This window comes from Vipera ursinii (assembly GCF_947247035.1).
Source record: "Vipera ursinii genome assembly, chromosome: 3".
NCBI lineage: Eukaryota > Metazoa > Chordata > Lepidosauria > Squamata > Viperidae > Vipera > Vipera ursinii.
This window is the reverse complement of record NC_139516.1, coordinates 51556110-51579747: the sequence shown is the minus strand read 5'-3', so window position 1 is coordinate 51579747 and position 23638 is coordinate 51556110. Positions and strand designations below refer to the sequence as shown.

The following is a 23638-nucleotide window of genomic DNA, read 5'->3' as shown; positions in this document are numbered from 1 at the left end:
ATGAGATCACACTGCAGAAGAGGGTTCAGCCTGAAGCAGCCCCTCTGACCGCACACCCTGCCTGATATTCCAAGGTTATCTCTCCTGGAGTGACAAACCTCATACAGTTTTCACTTCCACACTCAACTGGGGCAGAGGTAGCCCACTTCATTAAGAAGCTTGTCTCCTTGCTAGTCGAGCTTGATAGTAATTAAGCCTAATTATCTTTCCAGCAAAGAAATGCAGATACAGCATCTGGGAGATCTGGACGGACCTGTGCTGACTTTGGATGCCGGTAAGCAACTTGGGCATGGATGCAGTAATGACCAGCCTTGGGTTAGGGAGGGAGGCTGTCTCCTAATTTTATGGGGTGCTAGTCTTATATGCTGTGTTAAGATTGATCAGAGTTTAGTATCATTAGTGGCTGGTGGGCCTTCATTGCTCAAAGTTAGCAGCTTTCAACAGATGTAATTGCATCTCAAAGAGAGCAAATGTCCCTGCATCTAAGTCTAGTGCTTAGTGAATCTTTCTGGCTCCTATTAAATGGGAGAAAGAACACAACACACTCTGACTCCCACATTTTCTTTTCACTCTTATTTCTTCCTATTCTGGCCTACCACTGGATCATTTCTCAGTTGTAACAGATCCAGTATCCTGCCACGATTTATTCTGGATGCAGTGGCTGCTTTCTCCCTGCCACTTTAACACCAGCATCATTCCTTGTTTATTCCTCTGCCCTGTGTACAGCATATTCACACCAGAAGGCCTTACTCTGATCACCGGCTAATGCTGGCTTGGACATTCTCCATGCTAGATGGAAGATTATGTCATCCCTTTGAGGTAGGCTAAGTCAGGAAACAGACACCAAAAGGATTCCGGGAATGCTACTTTATCATGGTAGGATATAATAGCAGAATCTTGAAAACTTGTCAAAGTTTCTCGTTCTTATACCAAATGAAACTAAAACAGGGTTATTTTGAGTTTCTTTCTTTCATGTTTTCCACTTGATGAAGACTGAATTGTAATTTGTCTACCTTCAAGGCTCATCTGTTCCATCACCTGGGTCATCTCTCTGTTCCTCTACAGTAGCGGTGTCCAATTGTGGCAACTTTAAAACTTGTGGACTTCAACTCCCAGAATTCCCCAGTTTTAAAATGGCCAAGGTTGGACATCCCTGCTTTACAGTTTTACAGGTGGTGCTACAGTGTTACTGCTATTTCAATATGTCTTTGCTTAAAATAAAAATATTTTGTGGATTCAGTATATTTATCTGTCAACTGTGCAATCACTCTTCTGTGATCATAGTCTCAAAAGCACTATGGTGCCATCCCTATACCAGATGGATTTTCTGGGAGCTCGGACCCCATCTTCAAAAATGTTTGAAGAACATTAGATTGGAGATAGCTGACCTAAGATTTTCTACTTTCTTTAGAATGCATGTATTGTCAGCCAATTCTCCCATCCTTATTGTCAATTTTCTGAATAAAGACCTAAGGTACTCTGATAACTCACCTTGGCCTGTGAATTAGAACTTCTGAGTGACTGGAAGGAACCCAGTTAGCAAGGAGAAATGTGAGGACCTGCTTGTTCTCTCATTTTATATTCTGAGTCCTCTAGCATTCTGCTCTTGTTCCTAAGATGCCCAAAATATATGCATGATGCTAGTGGTGGGATTCAGCCAGTTCGCACCAGTTCAGCAGAACCGGTAGCTAATTTTTTGTTGCCCAGCCCCAGAATGGACTTCCGGGAGCGGCATCCACACAGAGAACCGGTTGTTCACATATTTGAATCCCACCACTGGATGATGCCAATCCTGTTGTCCGATTTTGAGCTTAGGTTGAATGGGAAGTTTTCTCATGAACACAAGAGATGTGAGAAGAGAAGAGTATGTTTTTGTATTTGTTCCTTCAGAAGCAACGGCCACCTCAGAAGGAGAATCAGAAAGAAGGGTGAATGAAAGAACTCAACGCTCTGATGGCCAAGCCAAAGTAAGTAAGACTGGAATGGTTTTACAACTGCTACCGCATTTTCAGGAGGGGTTTCCCAGTTTTTAGTGCTAGGTATTGATCAGGCCCCAAATGACTTAGCTTTGGCTTTAGAACTGTATGTACTGCCCTCAAGAGTATTTTCCAAAACATGTTCCTTCAGTTTGGTATCTTGCAGATTCTGAGAGTTGTAATCCAAGACGTATAGAGAATACCAGGTTGGAAAAGACTGTCTTGGAGCATGCTATCCATTTGGAATCTCTGTTACTTTATTGTAACACGATGTGGGGCTTGAAACAAATATACCAATATTCTAAATGAAAAAATGTGTGAAGGATTTTTTTCTCTTCAGCTGGTGTTATTGATTATAGTCCACTCAGCTGCATACGGTTAGGTTGGTATCATGATCCTTCTTTCCAAGTTAACTCCATTTCCCTAAGAGGTGTAATCCATCTTGAGGAATGAATGTGTGTGTGTGTATTTCTGTTGTTTGGTTGTAACTACTCTTGTTCCTTTGCAGCTTTCTGTGGTGGGATCCCAAGAGCTGGCAAAGAGGAGCAGATTCCAAGCAGTGTGTTTCAAAGACAGTGGTGACAGCGATGAAGGTGGTGAACGAGTGCTGGGTTTATCTTGTTGTTCTCCTCCTCCCTTTGCATTATTGTCCTTCCATATGTTCTATTTTTCCCCTCTCACCTCCTTGCTTTTATTTCATATTCAAATGCCTTTCAGAATTCCACCCATCCATTTTTTTTCCTACCTTTTTCCCCCCTCTGCCTTTCGTTTCATTTCTTCCAGTTCTGCTTTCCCTTTTATACATCTATTTAATTTATGATCCTAATTTTCCAGGAATGACTAGTTTACTTCCTTTTTTCCCCCAGTTCCAACTTTTCCCATCTCCAAAAGATTAGCATGTTCTCCATTTGTATGTTCACCAGGAACTTTCTTCAAGTGTGCTGCTCTAGAATTATGAGTGCTGCAGGTTGACCGTATATTGAAATTTCTGTTGAAATAAGCAGACCCCGTAGGCATGTTCTTAGGCTGTGTAGAATGGCTATTTAGTCTAGAAAAAAGGATCCCAATTAATGTCCTATCTGAATGATTTCTATTGTACTTTGTGTAAAAAGAAATGGCCAGGAACTGCTAAAACAAATTATTTTATCAGGAATGTAACTTAATTTCAAGTGCTTTTGAATAGTCTGCAGTTACTGGCCTGCCATATCTTTGCAATAAATTTCTAGCCAAAATAATCTCAATGGATGACTCTTTGTTTCTTTTTTAATCTGGTCCTAATTTATGCTGTTTCCACTTTATTTGTTATTTTTTTAAAAAATCTAGAATCAGATTCCTCTGAAGACGAATTGAACACTTCACAGGTGGAGGTTTCTGTCCTTCAGAGGCTGGGCCTGCATAGGTAAGAGTCATCCACATGTCTTTCATAGGCCCTCTTCTTGTCTGTATTTTGTGAGTGGGAAGGGCTCCTTAAAATAAGGCGTTTTATTTAAGGGATAATTTAATCTTTTTAATTGTTTTTTAACTTTTGTATTTTGTATTTTGTACTGTTTGATTTTAAATACCCTGTAAACCGCCCTGAGTCCTTCGGGAAAGGGCAGTATATAAATTTAATAAAATTAAATTAAATCTATTCCTGGACTCTGGCTTTAAAATAGCCTTAAAATTCAAACAAACACAATTGAACTACAATAATTGCTTGTACCAATCTTAGCAACAGCATATGTGAAATCATTATCAATTATTATAAAGAATCTTTCCATATTGCACTTATATCCCTCTGAACTATACCAATCTGAATATGTTTGCTCATAGGTTCTGTAAATTGGAGATTTACAAGGTTGCAATAGTGGGGGATGTTTTTCTGCATTCTTTCCAGCTTCATGGGTGAAGTTATTCAGATTGGAAGCCAGAGAACCTCTCTTCTGCTAAGTTGTTTGAGCTTTTCCAGATCACTAATATCTACTCTATGATTCTGTATTTTCCTGGCAGGACATCTTTGACAGAACAAGATGTGGAGGTAAGTGCTGTTGTCCACGTGGCTGAATTCTTTCTAATTCAAGCATTTTAGGTTTTTCAGAAGATATTCTGAGGCTTATGGAGATAGATCTTCTAAAATAATTGGATTCTTGGCTAGCTTGGAGATCTCTTTTTCTGACCTGTAGAATAGTATTTGTTCTGAGGCCCAATTACATCTATGTATTACAATATTGTCCTTAGCGAAGAACATCTCCCTTCATCAAAGATGTTTGTATAATTTTAGCATTAAGTTCAGCTTCCATAATAACTTTGCCTGGGTTGGCAAATTTTCTACATACTTGAAGGACGCAAATGATTTAAATTCCTTTTTCACTGCATTACAGTGTCACTAGAAAGCATACAATAGATAAAATGCATGTTATTTGTTTTGACACCAGACATTTTTCAGCAGGGAAACAAAATATTTGTATTTCAAATTCCCAACAACAATACTATAATATGTTGTTGCTTGGGATGCACCACTGTTTTCTTAGTTAAAGGGTATGAGTCCTGAGAAATTGTCTGAAACAATTAGTAATTTAAGGTGACCAGGTCATCTTGAAAGGTGATATTTCATATCAGTGTCTTTTGGTGAGTCATAGCTCCTGGCAAACTGCCCAGACAGGTCCATACAGTTTTCTGGGCAACATTTTTTGGAAGAAAAAAAAGCACTTTTGGATTTTCTGGCAACATTTTCAAAAGTGACTTGCCCATTGCCTTCTTCCTAAGACTGAGAAAGAATGACTGGCTCACAAGTGGATTTTGTGCCCAAGAAAGAATTGTACCGCACGGTCTCCCATCTTGAAGCCGAGAGCCTTTAACCATTGTTGTAATGTAGTGGGTCCGATGCAAGGAAGAGACGCCAGCGGAGTACGTGTTCAGCTCTTTATTGTGGGGGGTGCGTACTAGAGAACAAGGGCTACCTGGCCTCCTTATATACCTGGCCAGGTAGGCGGCTAGCCAATGGGGTTGGCCCTAGGTTTCCCACTGAAACTGGGTTTCCTGCCAAAACCGTCCAGGCCAACGCCCCCTTGTGGCCGCTGCTATGCAGATGCCTGCACCTGGATACATAACAATTGTAGCAGCTAACTTTCTGTCTTTTTGTTACAGCATGAATTTCATGCTAGTTTAACACGGAAATACAAATGCACAGATACATATGCACAACATCTTGACTTTTTCTTGAAACCTGATTGCAGATAAGAAATTGATAAGGATCCAAAAATCTTATACCATCTTTTCTGTTTCCTAGAGCGAATTAGAACATTTGACTTAAGGTCAATTCATGTTTTGATTTTGAAAAGTGTGGAATATAATTGTGTTCCCTCACTAGTACAATTTGGATGATCTTCCTTTTTTGGCAGGCAGCTTTTGCACACTTAGCTTTGGCTTTACGTTGCGATATGTTTACCCTGAAACAGCGAGTACAGATAGAAGAACGAGCACGGAACACAGCAGAAGAGAATATTCAGGAGGAGCTTGCAGAATGTCAGGCAGTATTGCAGGCAAGTGAAGTAATTTTCTTAAGACTTTTGACCATTTATTTTGCATTCTAAAGAATGGTAATCTAGAGCCATCAATAGCATTGGGCTCCCAAAATCTTGAAAGGAAGAGGACCAACAGAGAGGGATTCAGACATTGCACTTTTCCTATCATTTTCATTAAAAGCGAAACCATAATTAGATTGCCACTTTGGTTTTATTGCGACCCATGTGCACTTAAAATAGTTTAGTTAAACTATGAGTATAGCACCATTGAGCAGGTTACACATAAAGATTTCTGAAGGAAATTGGGCCAATTTTTGTTGCCTTGCATTGATAATGAATTGATCCAATCCTGAGAATTGTCTTATTTGTGAAGTTGCTGAAGAAGTCCTAGTAGTCATTATTTCAGTTAATCTGAAATAGAATCTCTGTTTTATTCCTCCAGAAGTTGGATCAGGCCTGTTTGAACCCCAGGCATAAGGAACTGGTTGAACATTTACAGAATAGCCTGGCAATTCTGACAAGAACAATTGAAAGGGCAACGAGTGCAGCAGAGAAATTAGGAGCTGTCCATCAGGTGAGTTCTAGCTTTATTATTTCTGTCATTTAAACTCTGAATTATTGGAAAGGTGAGTAGATTGTTATTAATCTCAACAATTACCATCTTATGGGATCATTGCAAGAACAGTTACTAAACTTAGGCTGGTCTGACAACTTAACAAATGGTCCTGAGCCTTTGTGTCTGACACCAGGTTAGGGATACGTGTAGTCCTTGACTCATGACCACAAATTTCATTGCTAAACAAGGCATTTATTAAGTAAATCATGCCCAATTTTGACCTTTTTTGCTATGGTCTGAAGCGAGTCACTAGTTTTATTGTTAACTAAATTATGTGGTTGTTAAGTGAATCAAACTCCCCCTCCCCCCATTTGCTTTGCTTGTTGGAAGCTGGCTGGGAAAGCCACAGATGGCTCACACATGATCCTGGGACACGGCAAGCATTGTAAATACAGGGTGGCTGCCAAGTACCCGAATTTTGATCACATGACCACGGGGATGCTGCGATGATCGTATGTGCAAGGGCTGTTTGTAATTCACTTTTTCAATGCCATTGTAACTTTGAATGGTCATTAAAAATGGCTGTAAGTCGAGGACTATCTGTAATTAATCATGGAGAAAATCTGTTTAGATGGTTATGAGGAGTTGTAAATATCCTGATGACATATAATCAAACAAACAAAAAAAGGACACAAAAAGATCCCCTGGTACAAAATTGGAAATATTAGGATGAGCTTGAGATAAAACAAGTAAAAAAATGGTGTTAGTTAGCAAACTCTACACATTTCAAGCTAGCACCAGGGTTTCCTGAGGGTAGTTTGCAAATGCTCTGATACTTTGTAAAAAATAAGATAAAGTCACATACAAAATCCATTGGCATTTACCTGCCAAAAGACAACTCAAGTGAAAACATGTTTGCAAGCAGTGGTGGGATTTAAATATGTGAACAACCGGTTCTCTGTGTGGATGCCGCTTCTGGAAATCCATTCTGGGCCTGGGCAACAAAACATTAGCTACTGGTTCTGCCGAAGTAGTGCGAACCGGATGAATCCCACCACTGCTTGCAAGCTATATTGCTAGGGATTGCTTATAAACAATGCATGTTTTTCATGTTTTATCAGTACAAACCTTTTCTACCCCTGTCTCCCATTCCTCTTTGGTCTCCTGAAAATCACATTGAAACCAGGTAAAAATGGCACAGTTTGTGGGCTTTTTTTGTGCCAGGGAAGAAAGAAACTAATTCATTGTTGACTCCATGGAATCCACGTTGTAAGCTTTTAAGATTATTGACCCCTATCTTCAAGTATCACAGGACAGAAAGATAATATTCCAGTTGCACGTTTGCAGAGCCATTATTGGCGGTGTATTTCTGCTTCAGACATCACCACTAAGCTGCTTTGAAGAGCTGAGGATATAAGAGCTATGTGGCCCTGATATTAAATTCACTATTTTAATGTCCCACAATCAATTCAATTGTAGTTTTATACCAGAGAAATATCTATTCATTCGTCCCTTTCTCAGCAACAACATCACTGTATGGAAAAGGCCTAGCAGAAAATTTTTGTTAACAATTTGCAATATCATGGAATCTGTTCTAGTATGTTCATAATATAGAGAACAGTTCAGATTTTGAGAAAGGAAGTGAAATAGTTGGCTTTGATTGCATGTTTATACAGTTTTAATATATATGGTGATAAGGATCAACATTTGCAGAATGTTAGAATCTTAGAATCCTGCTAACATATTTTTTTATGTAATGGAGTTACATTTAGGCAAATAATCACCCAATTTGCATATAATTTAGCCACTGGATAGTTGTATATGATTAGGTCACATTTGAAACTAGATGAAATAAAATTGAACAGAGAACCTAATCCTCTCCCAGGACTAGGAAGTCTCAAATTCAAAACTTGGTCCCTGTATTCATTCTCCTTAAATGATTTTAGGCAAGTCGTTATCGCTCTGCTTCTTCTCCTGCAATAGGGGCTAATATTTAGCAAAATGTAGCATCTTGAGCCTCTGGAAATACTATAGAAGGTAAAATACCTTTTAAGAAGCTTAATTGCTTCATTAATTGTGATTCATGTCATTTTCTTTAATTATTATTTTTATTAATAATAATAATTAATAATAATAATAATAATAGTAATAATAATAATAATAATAATAATGATGATGATGATGATGATGATGATGATGATGATGATGTTGGAAGGGACCTTGGAGGTCACCTAGTCCAACCCCCTGCTCAGGTACTTTTTCCACTAACTAGGTCCGACCTCCCTTAAAGTCTAAAAATCAGCCAGCCAGCAGGAGATGGAAATCTACCCCAATGCAAAATATTAGTCATAAGATTCATGAGTTCAGTTAATCACTAACTATCTTATGGTGACGGTCATTACTCAATGCAGGATCTGCACAATTCAAAACATTTTGGGCTGAAGCAGGTGAACCTGTTCACCATTCTCCTTGAAGAAGGTTGGACTGGGTTGGTCATGGTTTCCTCTATTACTCCATTCCTTGGATACATTAATACCTTCCTGTCCTTCCTGTAGGAGGCTCGGATGAGTCGAGCTGCAGAACTGATGGTGCAACATGTGGAGAACCTGAAACGGCATCACCTGAGGGAACATGCGGAGTTGGAGGATATGAAGAGGCTGATCCAGCAGAATTCCCGAAACTGGCAGTTAACTGAAAATAAGGGTAAGATTGGCTGTCTGGGCAACCCAAGACTCCAGGCCTACATGAGGGCCCTCCAATCTTTTTCTTGTGCTCCTAGGGTTCCTCCTATTTTGAAGCATGAAATGGTACCATCTTTCATTATTAAGCATCCAGTGTGTCTATCCTCAGCTGCTGCAAATTTGCCCGTTTTGGGACTAGGAATTGTTCTTCTGACTCCTTAGAAAAAAACCTGGGATGGAAAAAAAAGAAACTTTGGGTGTATGAATAGCACTTATTAACAAGAATTTGTTTTTATCTGTTTGAGATTCATATCTTAAAAAATATCAAATGAATTAGAAGGACACTTGTTTCTTGATCATATGTCAACAGTTACCACAACGGTGAAAGGTTTTCTACTGAATCAGCTCTATTCTAAATATGTGGGAGTTTTTTTTTATATTCCAGCCCTTTTATAGCTCTGGTCTCACAACTGAAAATCAGAGATATCAATGAGTGAAGTCTGTCCAATAGATCAAAACGACATTGAAGACTGTGCAATAGAAATCCTGCCCCTTTGTTAATTTATGGCTTCTTTGATCATGGTTGCCATTTTGACTTTGTGGAAACACACACACACACCTCCCATCTCACATAGATCTCTGTAGAAAATCTGTGGATTATCTGCAGGAATAAAGCTATTTCTTACCATAATTCCCTTGAAGCTCTCTTTAACATGATGGTCCATCTAATAGGGAAAATATTAAGAAGGTTTGTTTAGCTCTGACCTGTTTTCTCTGGGAAAGAAGCTTTCTTATCTCTTAAGGTTATGCAAGCTGATCAAAAGATTTTAAAACCAAGCCCTGACATATGCCCAGAGTCACCTTGTAGAGGAAATTAGCCACATAGAAATTTAATAAATAAAAATAAATAAATATGCGCCTTCCATCAATGAAAGATATCAAAACCTAAGCACCAAGAAACAGCTGTAGCAATTAAATCAGAGCAGCATGATGAGGGAGTTTTACTTTTTTGTGTGTACTACAGACTGAAATTTTCTCCCATTGGGTGATTGATAATTTCCACTTTAACTTAACTACAAAGAAGCAGATTTTCTACAGGAATGCAGCAAGAAAGGAAGGGACTAAATAAATCCTAATCATTTGATATTTCTCTCCCTCTTTCCTAAGCTGATGCAATTACATTTTTTTAATGCAGTGCATGTACTCTTACGTCTATAATTGTTTTTACATAGCTCTGTCAATGAGAAGCATGAAAAGACAAGAAACATGCAACTTTGGTGGGTTTCCCCAGTGTAATTAACATTTCTCTCACCAAAAAAAAAAATCATGTAAGAGTTAGTTTTCAAATAAAGAATAGAGCTGGAAAGGACCTTGGAGGTCTTCTAGTCCAGCCCCTCGCTCAAGCAGGAGAACCTACACCATCTCAGACAAGTGACTGTCTAGCCTCTTCTTAAAAATCTCCAGTGACGGAGTGCCCACGATCTCTGGAGGCAAGCTGTTCCAGTAGTTAATTTTCCTTACTAGGAAGTTTCTCCTTAATTCTAGGTTGCTTCTCTCTTTTGTTCAGTTTCCAACCATTGTTTCTTGTCCTGCCCTCTGGTGCCTTGGTGGATAATGTGACCCCCTCTTCTTTGTGAAAGCCACTCAAGTACTGGAATACTGCTATCATGTCTCCCCTATTTCTTCTTTTCTTTAGATTAACCTGCAGACGTTCTTTATGTTTTAGTCTCCAGGCCTTTGATCATCTTAGTTGCTCTTCTCTGAATTTTTTCCAAACTCTCAACATCTTTTTGTAGTATACTGGCCAAAATTGGCTGCAGTGTTCCAGGTGTGGTCTTACTAGGGTTTTATAAAGCGGTAATAATACTTTGCCTAATCTTGATTCTATGCCTCTGTTTATACAATCCAGTGTATAAACAGTGTATGGCACATGGTCAAGTGATCGTCCACTAGGACTCCAAGGTCCACTAGGACTCCAAGGTCCCTCTCACCTGTTTTAGGCCAGGTCTCGCCCAATCTGTACTTGTACCTTTGATTTTTCCTGCCTAAATGTAAAACTTTGCTTTTCTCCACATTGAAATTCATTTTTTTGGACAGCGTCCATTGTTCAAGTTTATCAAGATCTTTTTGGATCCTGAGAGTGTCTTCTGGGGTGTTGGCTACTCCTGCCAGGTTTACTGGCAAGTTAGAGTGGCAAGATACCCTGGGAGAGACTCCCAAACCAATCTTCTCAAGGTTCTTGTCTTGGGCCTGTCCCTTATTTTGGCTAATGAGGACTCTAGACACTGATATTCCTTCCATGTTTTCCACAAGATCTATTCTTGACATTACCAGATAACAGTCTGTTCAACATACAAAACCTCCCTTTGTCCCACACTATAAAATAAGCATTTTCTAACTATCCAGATTCAGTAATCATGATTATCCACTTCAAATAAAGTCATTTTTTTAAAGTTACTTTAAGATACTAGCTTGCTGTGAGTCAATTGTGTGGCATATTATATGCTCCTTAATGACCCAACAGGAACATAACCTATTGAGGAAAATTGAATGTCAAATCTTATTCAATCTACCTGATTTTCTACGGTTTTATACACTGGACTTTCCCAACTCTTTCCGGAGGATACTACAGGTGGAATCCAACACCTTTGAATTGAAAAACATGTTCTTGAGCTCCTGAGTTATGGTCCTTCCTATTAAAAAAATATTTTTGTCTCATAGATGACGGTGAACAGAGACTGAAATATCCTCTAGCACGATTTTTTCAGCAGGTAAGGAAGATTAGGATTGTGGGGAGTAGTTCTCAGCTGCTTCAATGGAGAATCGTTGCTTTAGATGGTGGCAGGGTTACAGAATGCAGCTAGCCCGGTCATTGAGCTTCATCATCTCCAGAGAAGGAAAGCTGAAATTATTGTCTTATCCTGTAGTTGGGCAGGGCTAATCTTGTTGGTCTTTCAACTCTTGCTCATCTCAAAGATCTCATTTTATTTCATCTCCACATTGATTGCTTAGTTTTGACTACAGGTATTGGGTGAAACCATGCACTATGATTTGTAAACCAGAGTTTAGCATGATTCAGATACTTGCATGTTTGTACTAAACTGTGATTAAGCAGTACATAGCTAGCATCATATGGGAACCCTGCCATATTCGCCCTGGAAAATGAACTGTTGCAGACTGAAGAAAGGAGTCTGGAGTATCTTTAAGGGAAACATGATTCCCCCATAGCACTCAGTCCCAAGATTTAGTCATGCTAATCAAACTTCTTTACACTCCAGGGCTCAGCTCGGCGTCGAGTCAGCATTGCAGTTGTACCCAGGCAGCTAACGGTAAGGAATCCCTCTATTACTATGGACTTTTGCAAGAATATACTTGCTGACTGCACTATATTTCCATTACCATGTGACCATCATTCTAATTCTTTGTAGGCCAGTTCTGAATCCATTTACTACAGTCTAGCCCAAACTTCAAAAACTTGCTAGTAACATAATCTCCTTGCCTCCAGAATATTTGACTTCCCAGTTGAGAGTAATGTAAAACTAAGTAGGTCTGCTTTCTCCAATTTGGTATCCCTTAACATTATGCATTTCAATTTTGAAAACTGCCATATTACCTGTTGACTGTATGCTTTCTTCTGGTATCATGCCCCCATCCCTAATCAAGAAGAGCTTGATTAAAGGTTCCCAAGTGGTCTTCTAGATGACAAGCATGCTTTTCAGTATTCCAAAGGATGCACGGTCCAAGAATGCTTTCCTGTACAGTATTGCAGCTGCAGCTATCAAGTTTCTTATGTCCCCAGTCTTAAATTTCAGATAGCATTAATCAGTGAAAAAAGAAAGTACAAAAAGAAGCTCCTTTGTATTTCCTTTCAGTCTAGATGGTGCTTTTTTTCCTACTCTCCATAGGATCTATATTTTTGTGATTGCTTTGATCTGTGCAACTTGTGGACTTCTGTTAAAGTTCATCATTATTGAAAAAAAATATGTGTTGTACAAAGTTCCTATTTTTTTCTTTCAGCTACAAAGAATCACAATTGCCATGCAACAGCTGCATGCACCTTTGGATATGGCAGGTTCATCCTTCTTCAGTTCTCAGGCCCAGACATATTAAAATATCTATTAGCAACCAGAAATGTTTGAATATTGGGCAACTTGTATTGCTTGTGCAGCCATACCTGTCCTTCTATACCCTTTTATACGCCAGTGAATACCTACATGAAGTTAGAATAATATGATGCTGAAAGCCTCAAATTCCCTTTCTGTAGCCTTATCACTCTATTTCATCATTAATTTTGTCCCTCTCATGTCATGCTGGCCACATGTCTGTGGAATCATCTTCAGACATCACTGGCTCAATGGCTTACAGAAACGGAGATGAACATGGCTACGACTAGCGGAGGGACCGCAGGGACACCTTTACCTTTTTTGGTCTTGTCATCTCATTGACCATGGGAAGACGTTTCCCCCTCTGCAATGAAAGGATCATCACCCAAGAATCATCCATGCTGTCACCCTTTTGAAGTAGACTAGGTCAGGAAATAAACTCCACAAGAACAACGGAAAGTCTACTTTATTATTACAGGGAATAATACAGGAGTCTTGAAAGCCAGATGAAGATTCTTTCTTTCACCCCTTGAATCTTGACTTTCATTCTTACTTCTTCCTCCCCCTTTCAAGTCTAAGGTGATGTTTACATAACAGCTGTTGCATAGCTTCTTCAAGTCCACTTCCATACTCTTCTGCTTCAACTTGAAGATTTAGCAGGTTGTCTTGGGCAGTGGCTCTCAAAGTCTGGACTAGGCATGTCCTGGGTCCCTGAGACCTTTTCAGGGCAGAGCAATATTCAGATTTTCTCAGTTTTAATTTCTAATACAGCAAATATCAACAGATATTTTTCACATAAACCAAAGTGCTTGGGCTCTCCATCATTTTTAATAATGTAAAGGGGTCCTGAGACAAAAATATTTGAGAACCACTGGAATAGGGAATTGGGATGGCTTTTAGTGGCTCGTATTTTCCAGCTTGACTCCATGAGGACAAGAAACTTATATTAAAATGCTCGGTCTTGAAATTGCTTTAAAGCATACAAGAGATGATATTATGATGGGAGTCCTAAAGAATGGGAGCCAGTCACAACTTCTTTGCCAAGCTTCTGCTTGTATTCACAAGCAATGGATGGAAATTAATCAAGGAGAAAAGCAATCTAGAACTAAGGAGAAATTTCCTAACAGTGAGAACAATTAATCAGTGAAATGGCTTGCCTCCAGAAGTTGTGGGTAACCCAACACTGGAGGATTTTAAGAAGAGATTGGATAATCATTTGTCTGAAATGGTATAGGATTTTCTGCATGAGCAGGGGGTTGGATTAGAAGACCTCCAAGGTCCCTTTTAACTATGGTATTCTGTTATTCTGTTATCTAATTATCTCTGCATCAGTTCCATAGCTCTGAAAATGAGGAAGGCCTTGAGGGAGAAGTGGTTAAGCCATCAATTGACAAAGATGAAAGTCCACAAAGGTAGGGATCATCTAACAGAAGGAGCTTTTCTCACTGAGCACTGTTTTGGCTTAGCTTAGCCCTTGGTGTGATGGTTTCGCTTTGTTTCCCCACCACAGACAGTCCCATTTCTCCCAAGAAGACTCTGGAGAAAATCACTTCATCCTGCATCCAAGCCCCTCCAGCTTCTCACAGCAAAGCCTGCAAGCAGCAAATAGCAGCCATTGTAGCAGAGAAAGAAGCCATTGTGCAGAAGGGTAAGGCACCACGCAGGCATCCTCTCTGCTAGAAAAGGGCTACATTTGGTCTCTAAGTTGTCGGGTGGGTGGCCATGCTCCAGAAGGAAGCAGCTCAGGACCAAGAAATAAATGAAGCCAGGGCAGACAGCTAAATATGCATTAATTTTTAATGTAAAAATATAATCCCAAATACTTAATGATTTTTTTTTCTTTCTGAAACTTTAACTACCTTGATTTCTTTGCAACTTTTGTGGGTCTGAGAATCCGATTCTCGGAGATTGCCTGTACAAGTCCCTGCAGTTTCCTTGTCAAGGAAATGGTTTGCTGTGACAAATAAAACTCACATCCAGACAAATAAAACCCACACCAATTTACATCACACAAAAGGTATTTAAAGGCCAGTGCTCTGACAGACAAGCACAATTCAAAGCACACTGTCCCCCCCCCCCAATGGAGACAAAACTGAATATACTGTATCATTTTCAAACCTACCATCTATAAAAATTGAAAGCATATAAATGTTAATAGGAATCCTCAACACAGCATAAAGCCTAAAATATTAAGAATTTCAGTCCAAGCAAAAAAACCTTTTATGTTAAAGAAGCTAACATTTCAGATGCAGCAATTCTGGTCCAAAAATGGTTTCCATATTGGGTTGATTTCTATGACAGATTATGTTTTGAAATATGTTAATTTAGCAATCAAGGTGTGCCAGGTCATTTTCAAAGCATAGATATCCTGTCCTGTGTACATCTCAGAGGTCTGATTGGTCTCTAGCTCTAAGTGTTTATATAAAGTTGTTTTTTTATACCATCGGCCGTTGGCACATTATTTTTCTGATGTGGGAAACAAAAAATTCCAGCCAGGATGCAATGCTAGATCAGCAAGTGATGAGGGCACTGGCAATCTAGCCCTGGATTAGCAAAGGCAAATTCACAAATTACATCTTTATTTTAAAAAACATTCTACAGTCAGGTTCGGAGACAAGTGATGGAAGTTACATATATTGATTTTATTACTCCTAAAATCATGGTGCTGCTTCAATTATTTTAAAATGTGAGAAGGATATGCTCAGTGTATATCTTTTCATTTCAGCATAGGCAGTGCTTTTTTTGTAAAAGAAAAAGGTGCCGGAACTCACACATGTCATACAACCCGCTTTGCCTACCCTACAAGGTTCCATCCAAAAAAGGTGCCGGAACTCCGTTCTGAGCGTTCTATGAGGAAAAAAAGCCCTGAGCATAGGCAGTTTTTTAAAAAGCATTTCTTTTATCTATTGAAAAGTAAGTGGGCAGAAGCAAAGGCAGCTGTTTGAGACCATAAAGAAAATCAAATTAATCATTGTCTGTCTCTTGATTTGAGTCCAAAACGGGACTCGGTGTTCAGAAGTCAGGCTCAACAAAGCTGCTGGTTTGAGCATTTCCTTTTGGCCTCCTTGGCCTTTTAAGTGAAGTTGTCAGTCGCCAACAGTGCTGTAAGTTTCTTTCTTTGGAGCTGACAATGAAGGATGCCTGCTATTGTCTTTTTTCAGGAGAGAGTCAGAACTTAGGAGCAGAAGCCACACTAGCAAAAGTTTAGAAAATCTCAGTGAAGGATTGGGTACTGAAGAGGCAAACAAGGAATGTGAAGAATTGGAAGAAAATGCTCTGCTGTGAGTGAATATTGTCTTCTATTCTTGTCACCTGTGATGGCCTCTTAGCAAGGATTTTGAAGTTTTGCCAGGGTGAGAACAGATATTAGCTCAGATGTGTTTAAAGTAGGAATGAAGGAAAGAACAGACCCATGGGTGAAATTACAAACAGTAGGCCTATCAATGCTTATTTTAGTAGTCATGATGGCAATACAAGGCCAACTGAGTGCCAAGAGCAAGTATTGTCCATATCCTACTTGGAACCTGCTCTGAAACATCTGAGTGGTTCCTGTAGGATGCCGAACTATAGAATTCATCTGATTCAGCAGACTCCACTTATGCTTCTGTGGTAACAAAGAAGTTGGAATTGGGTACATGGTTTTACTTGCTGATAATATCCTTGTTTTATATTTATTAAACCCAAAGTTCTTGCCCTTATGGCTCCAGAAAAGTAAATAGAAAAAGTACAAATATGGAATTAAGCAATGTATGGATTGTTGTGTAATTTTTTTATTTGTTCTAAGAGATACAGAATTTGTGTTTCTTAGGCATAATATTTTAGTTTACTTTCACGTCCAATAATAATGAAAATAGAGTCTATATAAATCTGGGAAATGCATATGAGTATCCAATAGAAAAGAATCTCTGAGTTTGGATGTTTGCTTGTAGACATTTCATTATCCAACTAGATAACATCATCAGTAGTAGTGAGTGTGGGGTTTGTTTCCTGTTTGTATACAGTAGCTTGTCCTAGTAGTGTTGGAGAGTATGCAGTTTTCTTCTTGGTAGTTCTTTCATTAGAACATCATTTTACGCTTGTTTGTCTGGTGTTAATCCCTGCTTATCTGAATTTGGGCTACTGGAAGGGATGTGTTCTGGTCTCTTTTTAAAAAAACTTTCTTAGCTTTTTGTTGTGTCTTTTGATATGTAGATATAGTTTATTTCGATGTATCTGTTGACAACTGAGTTGTCTGAATGTCGAGCTTCCAAGAATTCCTAAATTTTTTGAATTTGGTTTGGTAATTTAATATAGCATATAGGACTCTAACAGGCACTATGTATGTCAGACAGGCAGAAGATTAGCAGAGTGCATCCATAAACACCAACTGACATTTAAAAGACATCATGAAAACTCCTTAATGTCACAAAAATGGTCAGGGTCAGCCATAGCTTCAGCTGGGACAGTGAGCATCCTAACCAAGCTAAATCCAATAAAGCTAAGGAATTCTTGAAAGCTTGGCATTCAGACAAATCAGCCACCAATAGACATATAGAAATAAGCAATATTTTCCTACTATTTAAAATGGAAGGAAGGAAGGAAGGAAGGAAGGAAGGAAGGAAGGAAGGAAGGAAGGAAGGAAGGAAGGCAGGCCTTTCAGCAGCTATCATCCAGTTAATCAGGGATGAATATCAAACAATCAAAATCACGACCCCACCAACTTTGGCCGGGCAAGCTACTGTATATAAAAAGGAAGCAAATCCCAACTCAGTAGGACTGATGATATTAGCTAGTTGAGTAATGAAATATCTGCAAGCAAACAGCCAAGCTCAGAGATTACTAAGAACTCCACATATGAATATATTTTGGGGTTTGAACTACAGGTCTGAACTTTCATTTTGAAATAAGCTAGCAGTTTTAATATTTAGTTGCAGTAAATGACTGTTTTGAAATGTATTCTTGGCAGGGTCAAAAGATCTAAATTGGAGATTTGCAGAGCCTGGTTTTCTGTACCCGTTTACTACTGGGTTTCATTATGGATGTTTTTCTTGGGGATTGCTTGCCTTGTTCTAATCTGGATCCTGGAGCTGCAGAAGCAATGTTCATTTACAGCCTCTGATTGTTAGACACAAAAGGCACATAAATTTGCACCATCAGACTTTACTTATGGAAAAATAAAAAAGGAAAACAGCATGGACGTCAGTTTGTGATCAGTATGCCCTAAGGGCCTAAAGATATAGCTCTACTCAGTCCGACCAGGCCCTACCATATGGTCCCACCCTGCTGAAATGTCCTGGAAAACTTCACAAATAGTTATGTATTTGAATGAATTCAGGTATGAATTTTTCTGAAGGTGATATAGTTTTAGCTCGGTAAGTATAGTATCTTTGCTAAGAGATACTTTAATAATGGGCTAATGCTTACAACTCTTTATTAATATATATTCATATATAATGTGAATAATTGTCATTGCCTAAAAGGTGGGTGTTGTTGGGTTTTTAACAGGGAGGGTTTTTTTGTATTCAAGATTGTAGAACTATGCAATTGTATACATTACTGTCCTGGGTTTAAAAGAATCCTTGAAATGGAACCTCAATATGAGAGTGATACTGATCAAAGTTACAGATAGGAAAATGTGCTAAGCAACATTCCTTCCCACTAATGGGTGGCAATGAGGCTCACCCAGCACAGAACTGCAATAACAATATTTGAGAAGGAGAAAAATAAACTTTCATTATTTGCAAACCAAAGGTGATAACCCTATCATATTTGGAAAACTGCATGAGACTGAAGCAAAGATACATGCATAGGATTGGGTTTCAAGAATGGAAGAGAGATTTGTCTCACCTGACAGATCCCTGAATGTAACAGGGTGGGACTGAGAATGGATGCCCTTCCCATTTGACTGATGCCATAACATTTATGCTGTTAAGAATTTGGAACCATGTCTTATTTACCTGAGGAATGGATGCAAATAAAAGATGATGAAAAACCACTGAGAGTCAACAAAGCTTTTCAGAGGCACTAACTGACATATCACCTGTAAATCAAGTACACTTTCCAGAACTACTACTTAGCACTGGGGCTGGGGCAGTCGTGGCATTCAGCTAGTTCGCACCACTTTGGCAGAACCGGTAGCTAATTTTTTTGTTGCCCAGGCCCAGAATGGACTTCCGGAAGCGGCATCCACACAGAGAACCGGTTGTTCACATACCGTATTTGAATCCCACCACTGGGCTGGGTGATGCTCATCTCCTATAGGTTATGTTGAAATGTTAAGGTAATAGCATATTCCTAAGGTACAGCTATTTCTAAGCCTGGTTGGAAATTGGAATGACTGTTTTTAGTTTTATTTATAAAACAAGAAGCCAAGAGAGCTAGAATACAGTAGCTATGTTGTATTTTGTTCAGACTATGGCTGAACCTACCTCCAGATGTGTGAAGATGTAAATAACGTATGTGCTCTCTGCAAATTTGGGAATTGTCCCAGCATGATTGGAGAGTATCAGGCTTGGAAAACCTACCTTCTGCTGATTGCTACTAAGAAAATGGTAGCTTTCATCCTTGTTATGGATATGATGCTTTCCAAAAAAAGAGAAAGAAACAGAAATACACAACTCTCAAACCCTTTCCTCTCCTGTAATGTCAAATCTGCTAAATCAGATGCGATAAATGCTGTTGTTTAAATGTGGTCTCCAAGAATTAGGAGAATGCAAGAATGGAAGATTAGCTTGTAGGTGCGTGCAAATATGAGATAGAAACATATATAACTGAAGTCCTGTTCCAATCTGTAGAAGCCATCAGAGCTGGATGGGAAGAAACATTCGGAAGCTAAACTCAAACAGAACTGCTATCTGTCCACTGAGTTTCTTGGTTGGTTCCAGTAATGTTGTCTCTCAAAGTGGCAACTAGGGAAGCATATCTATAACTTGGAACATGGCTGCAGATATGTTAGTTGAAATCCTATTTGGAGCAAAAGACCCTCTCAACAATTAGTCTTGCTCTTGGAACCATCTGATTGAACTACAGCAATGCACTCTACAAGGGTCTGTCTCTGAAGACCACTCTGGAAATACAGTTGGTACATCATTTTTTGTTTGCTAACTAGAACTAGACACTGCAAATATATTACATCTCTATTTTTGTTCCAGTGCTTATTGGTATTAGGTTGCTGGGTGCAACCTAAAAGGCTGGCTATAATCTATAAAGCCTTATATACCTAGGAACCAAGGGACCTTCAGGCTATCTTCTTAAATCAGAATAAATTTATCTGATATGAGTTACATGGGGAAAATTGTTGATAAAGCCACATTGACATGAAATTGGGGAGGTGGGACTGAGATTAGAAAAAGTGTTTTTCTTTTGTGGCTTATTTAATGGAGGAATCTGCCAGAAGTGGTTGGCCATGTCCCAAACCTGTTGAGTTTCCAGAAATGAGTCAAAACGGAGCACATCTGGAGGACTTTTTAAACTCATTAGAAAACTAACTACATAGAAACTGTTACTTTTCTCCAATGTTAAATTATGCTGTTATATTGTTTACCACCATATTACAGAATGTTGTCAAAAAGGACAGTGAAAATTAGATTACGGTGGTACCATTTCCTCCTGTTCTCCTGCAAAAATTTGTCAAGGCATGCTGCACCCCAACACAGAGATGATACTGAATCTTCAAAACTGATATCCTATTTATCCAGTCCTCTTTGAAAGCCATTAAACATACTGGTCATCACTTCTGTCTTGAAATAGTGAATTCCACAGATTAATTGTGCTGGATGAAGTACTTTTGCCTTCTCTGAATCTCCTTCCAATCAGGTTCATTGCATGATCATTGGTTCTAGTGTTTTAACAGAGGAGGAAAATGCTGTATGATACACCATCACATGCTCTCTTTGTCAGTCACCATTTTTCTAGGCTAAAGAATCCAATCTCAAATATTCTAACCTTTCTGTATAGGAAAGGTGTCTGAGCCTCGTTTATTTATAACTAAAGCAGCAAGAAGAGTAATATTGAAGGGAATAGGAGATACAATGGGGATATATATATATATATATATATATATATATATATATATATATATATATATATATATATATATGAAAAATGTGCTCCAATACACAATTTGCCTACCTGTATTTTGGCAGAATACATTCTGAAGTTCTGTAGATACATTACATAAAATTATAAATGGATATTATTCATATATCTTTTGACTATCATTTTGCAGATTTAAAAAACAAATTTTTGACTATTGAAAACATAAGTTCTCAGAAGTCAGATATTGACCAAAATCAAGGTTCTGAATGCAAAAATGCTACTTGCGTGGCTCTGTGTTTCATTTCTTAATTACATTATATAATATATAAATAAGAGCCTAATGCTGGGAAAGATCAAGGGCAAAAGAAGAAGAGGACGGCAGAGAATGAGGTGGCTGGATGGAGTCACTGAAGCAGTAGGCGTGAGCTTAAATGGACTCCAGAAGATGGTAGAGGACGGGAAGGCCTGGAGCAACGTTGTCCATGGGGTCGCGATGGGTCGGACATGACTTCACAACTAACAACAATAAAAATCATATAGAATATGTGCTTATTTTGCACATGCCATACATTTCACTATGTGCAGTGCTACCTTTTGTTAACAGTTTCATTTTTTTTTACTATACTCCAAGAAGTTTTAGTGCTTGATGCTAAAAAAAAGAATGTTGTTTCTTATGATAGTAAAGATACAGCAGTAAATAAATTCTGCTTTTCTCTCTTTTTTCTTTGTTATATTGATTTTGAAATTCCTGTAATGAACCACAGCCCTTCACAGTGACCACCGACATTCAAAGATTAAGCTGAACTATTTCTGGCTACCGTCTTGAGACTTTCTGGGAAAGAATGATGATGTCAGTGCCTTGCATCAAAATGGTACCTAAGTTCTAACAGTGACTAGCGCTGATGATGTTACCTAGTTTGCTAATGAAACGTCTGCATGTAAAAAAAAACAAGCTCACAGAGCACCAAGTTCTAACGGTGCCTGCAGGAGGTTTTACATGTACAGGAAATCTGTAATATCGAATGCTGTTTTCAGTATTGGGCAACAAAGAGGAAAGTGTGGTTGCATTTTGTCACTCTGCACAGCAGGAAGTGTAACTGTTTATTATTTGTTCCACACGTGATCAGTTCTTTAAAACCACTTCTGTTTTTTTCGTGTATACTTTCATCTTTTTCCCTTACAGGTCTCCAGATGGAGCCCGGTAAAACGAAAACATAAACCAGTTAAAAGGATTGATATTTATTCAAAAGAGGAAGATCTCATTTCTTTTCCTCAAGTCAGAAATGCAATCCCGAGACTTTCCTAAGGAATTTGAAAAACTGGGGAGGAGGGAGGCGAATCTTCATTTGGATCCCTGCCTTCCCCCCCCCCCCGGCCGCCTTCAACATCTTTTTTTTAATGTCCGTCCATATTTTTCCTCTCCTTCTCGTTTTCGGCACACTGTATTGAAGGAAGGGGGAAACCTGAAATATTGTCTTAAGTCTTGGGAGTTATTCTTTAATTGGTTAGTTGAAATGAATGTTGTAGTAGCGATCCTTCGGTCTCTTTTAAGCAGCGAGCCATGTTTTTCTAGGAGGCATCACACAAGTCCCTCTCCTCCTTCCCCCCCCCACTTCCAACGGCTGTTGTTGTTGTTGTTAGTTGTGTCCGACCCATCGCGACCCTATGGACAATGTTCCTCCAGGCCTTCCTGTCCTCTACCATCTTCTGGAGTCCATTTAAGCTCACGCCTACTGCTTCAGTGACTCCATCCAGCCACCTCATTCTCTGTCGTCCCCTTCTTCTCTTGCCCTCAATCTTTCCCAGCATTAGGCTCTTCTCCAGTGAATCCTTCCTTCTCATTAAGTGGCCAAAGTATTTGAGTTTTAGCTTCAGGATCTGGCCTTCTGAAGAGCAGTCAGGGTTGATCTCCTCTAGGACTGACCGGTTGGTTTGATCGCCTTGCAGTCCAAGGGACTCGCAGGAGTCTTCTCCAGCACCATAAGTTCAAAGGCTTCAATTCTTTGGCGCTCAGCCTTTCTTATGGTCCAGCTTTCACTGCCATACATTGCAACTGGGAAGACCATCGCCTTGACTATACGCACTTTGGTTGACAGGGTGATGTCTCTGCTTTTTAGTGTGCTGTCTAGATTTGCCATGGCTTTCCTCCCAAGGAGCAAGCGTCTTTTAATTTCTTGGCTATATGGCTCAGTGGGTTAGGACACTGAGCTTGTCGATCAGAAGGTCGGCCGTTTGGCGGGTCGAATCCCGAGTGCCGCGTAACAGAGTGAGCGCCTGTTACTCGTCCCAGCTTCTGCCAACCTAGCAGTTCGAAAGCACGTAAAAATGCAAGTAGAAAAATAGGGACCACTACGGTGGGAAGGTAACAGTGTTCCGTGCGCCTTTGGCGTCTAGTCATGCCGGCCACATGACCATGGAGACGTCCTCGGACAAGCGCTGGTTCTTTGGCTTTGAAACGGAGATGAGCACCGGCCCCTAGAGTCGGAAACGACTAGCACCTTTACCTTTACTATGGTAGTTAAAACGGGGGAAGCCCCCCCAAAAAAAAGAGTTTCTGGGGAGCGGACGCTTGTCAGCCCCGTCTGCTCCGCGAGAGCGCGCGATAAACGCACGACACCACAATACGCTCTCAAAGAGTCCAGCCCACGTCGCTCAGGCACTTTTGAAACGCCCGGCCAGTCATGAAGCCCCGCCTTCCCGGCGATGTGGCTCCCGTCCTCTCCCGGTCGGTGCCCGATGCGCTCCTTCCGTCTGCTTCTTGCGGAGCTCGGGAGGGAACCGCTCTCTCTCTTTTTTTTTTCTT

At 39.5% G+C, this 23638-nt stretch overlaps 1 long non-coding RNA gene across 1 annotated transcript; it reads left to right on the top strand.

Annotated features, from left to right (window-relative positions):
* The first annotated feature begins 14183 nt into the window (after window positions 1-14183).
* LOC310637955 lies at window positions 14184-16084 on the top strand. The gene is made up of 3 exons (XR_014492004.1): window positions 14184-14231; window positions 14330-14467; window positions 15981-16084. It is a non-coding gene; the product is annotated as an uncharacterized lncRNA (long non-coding RNA).
* Window positions 16085-23638: the final 7554 nt, after the last annotated feature.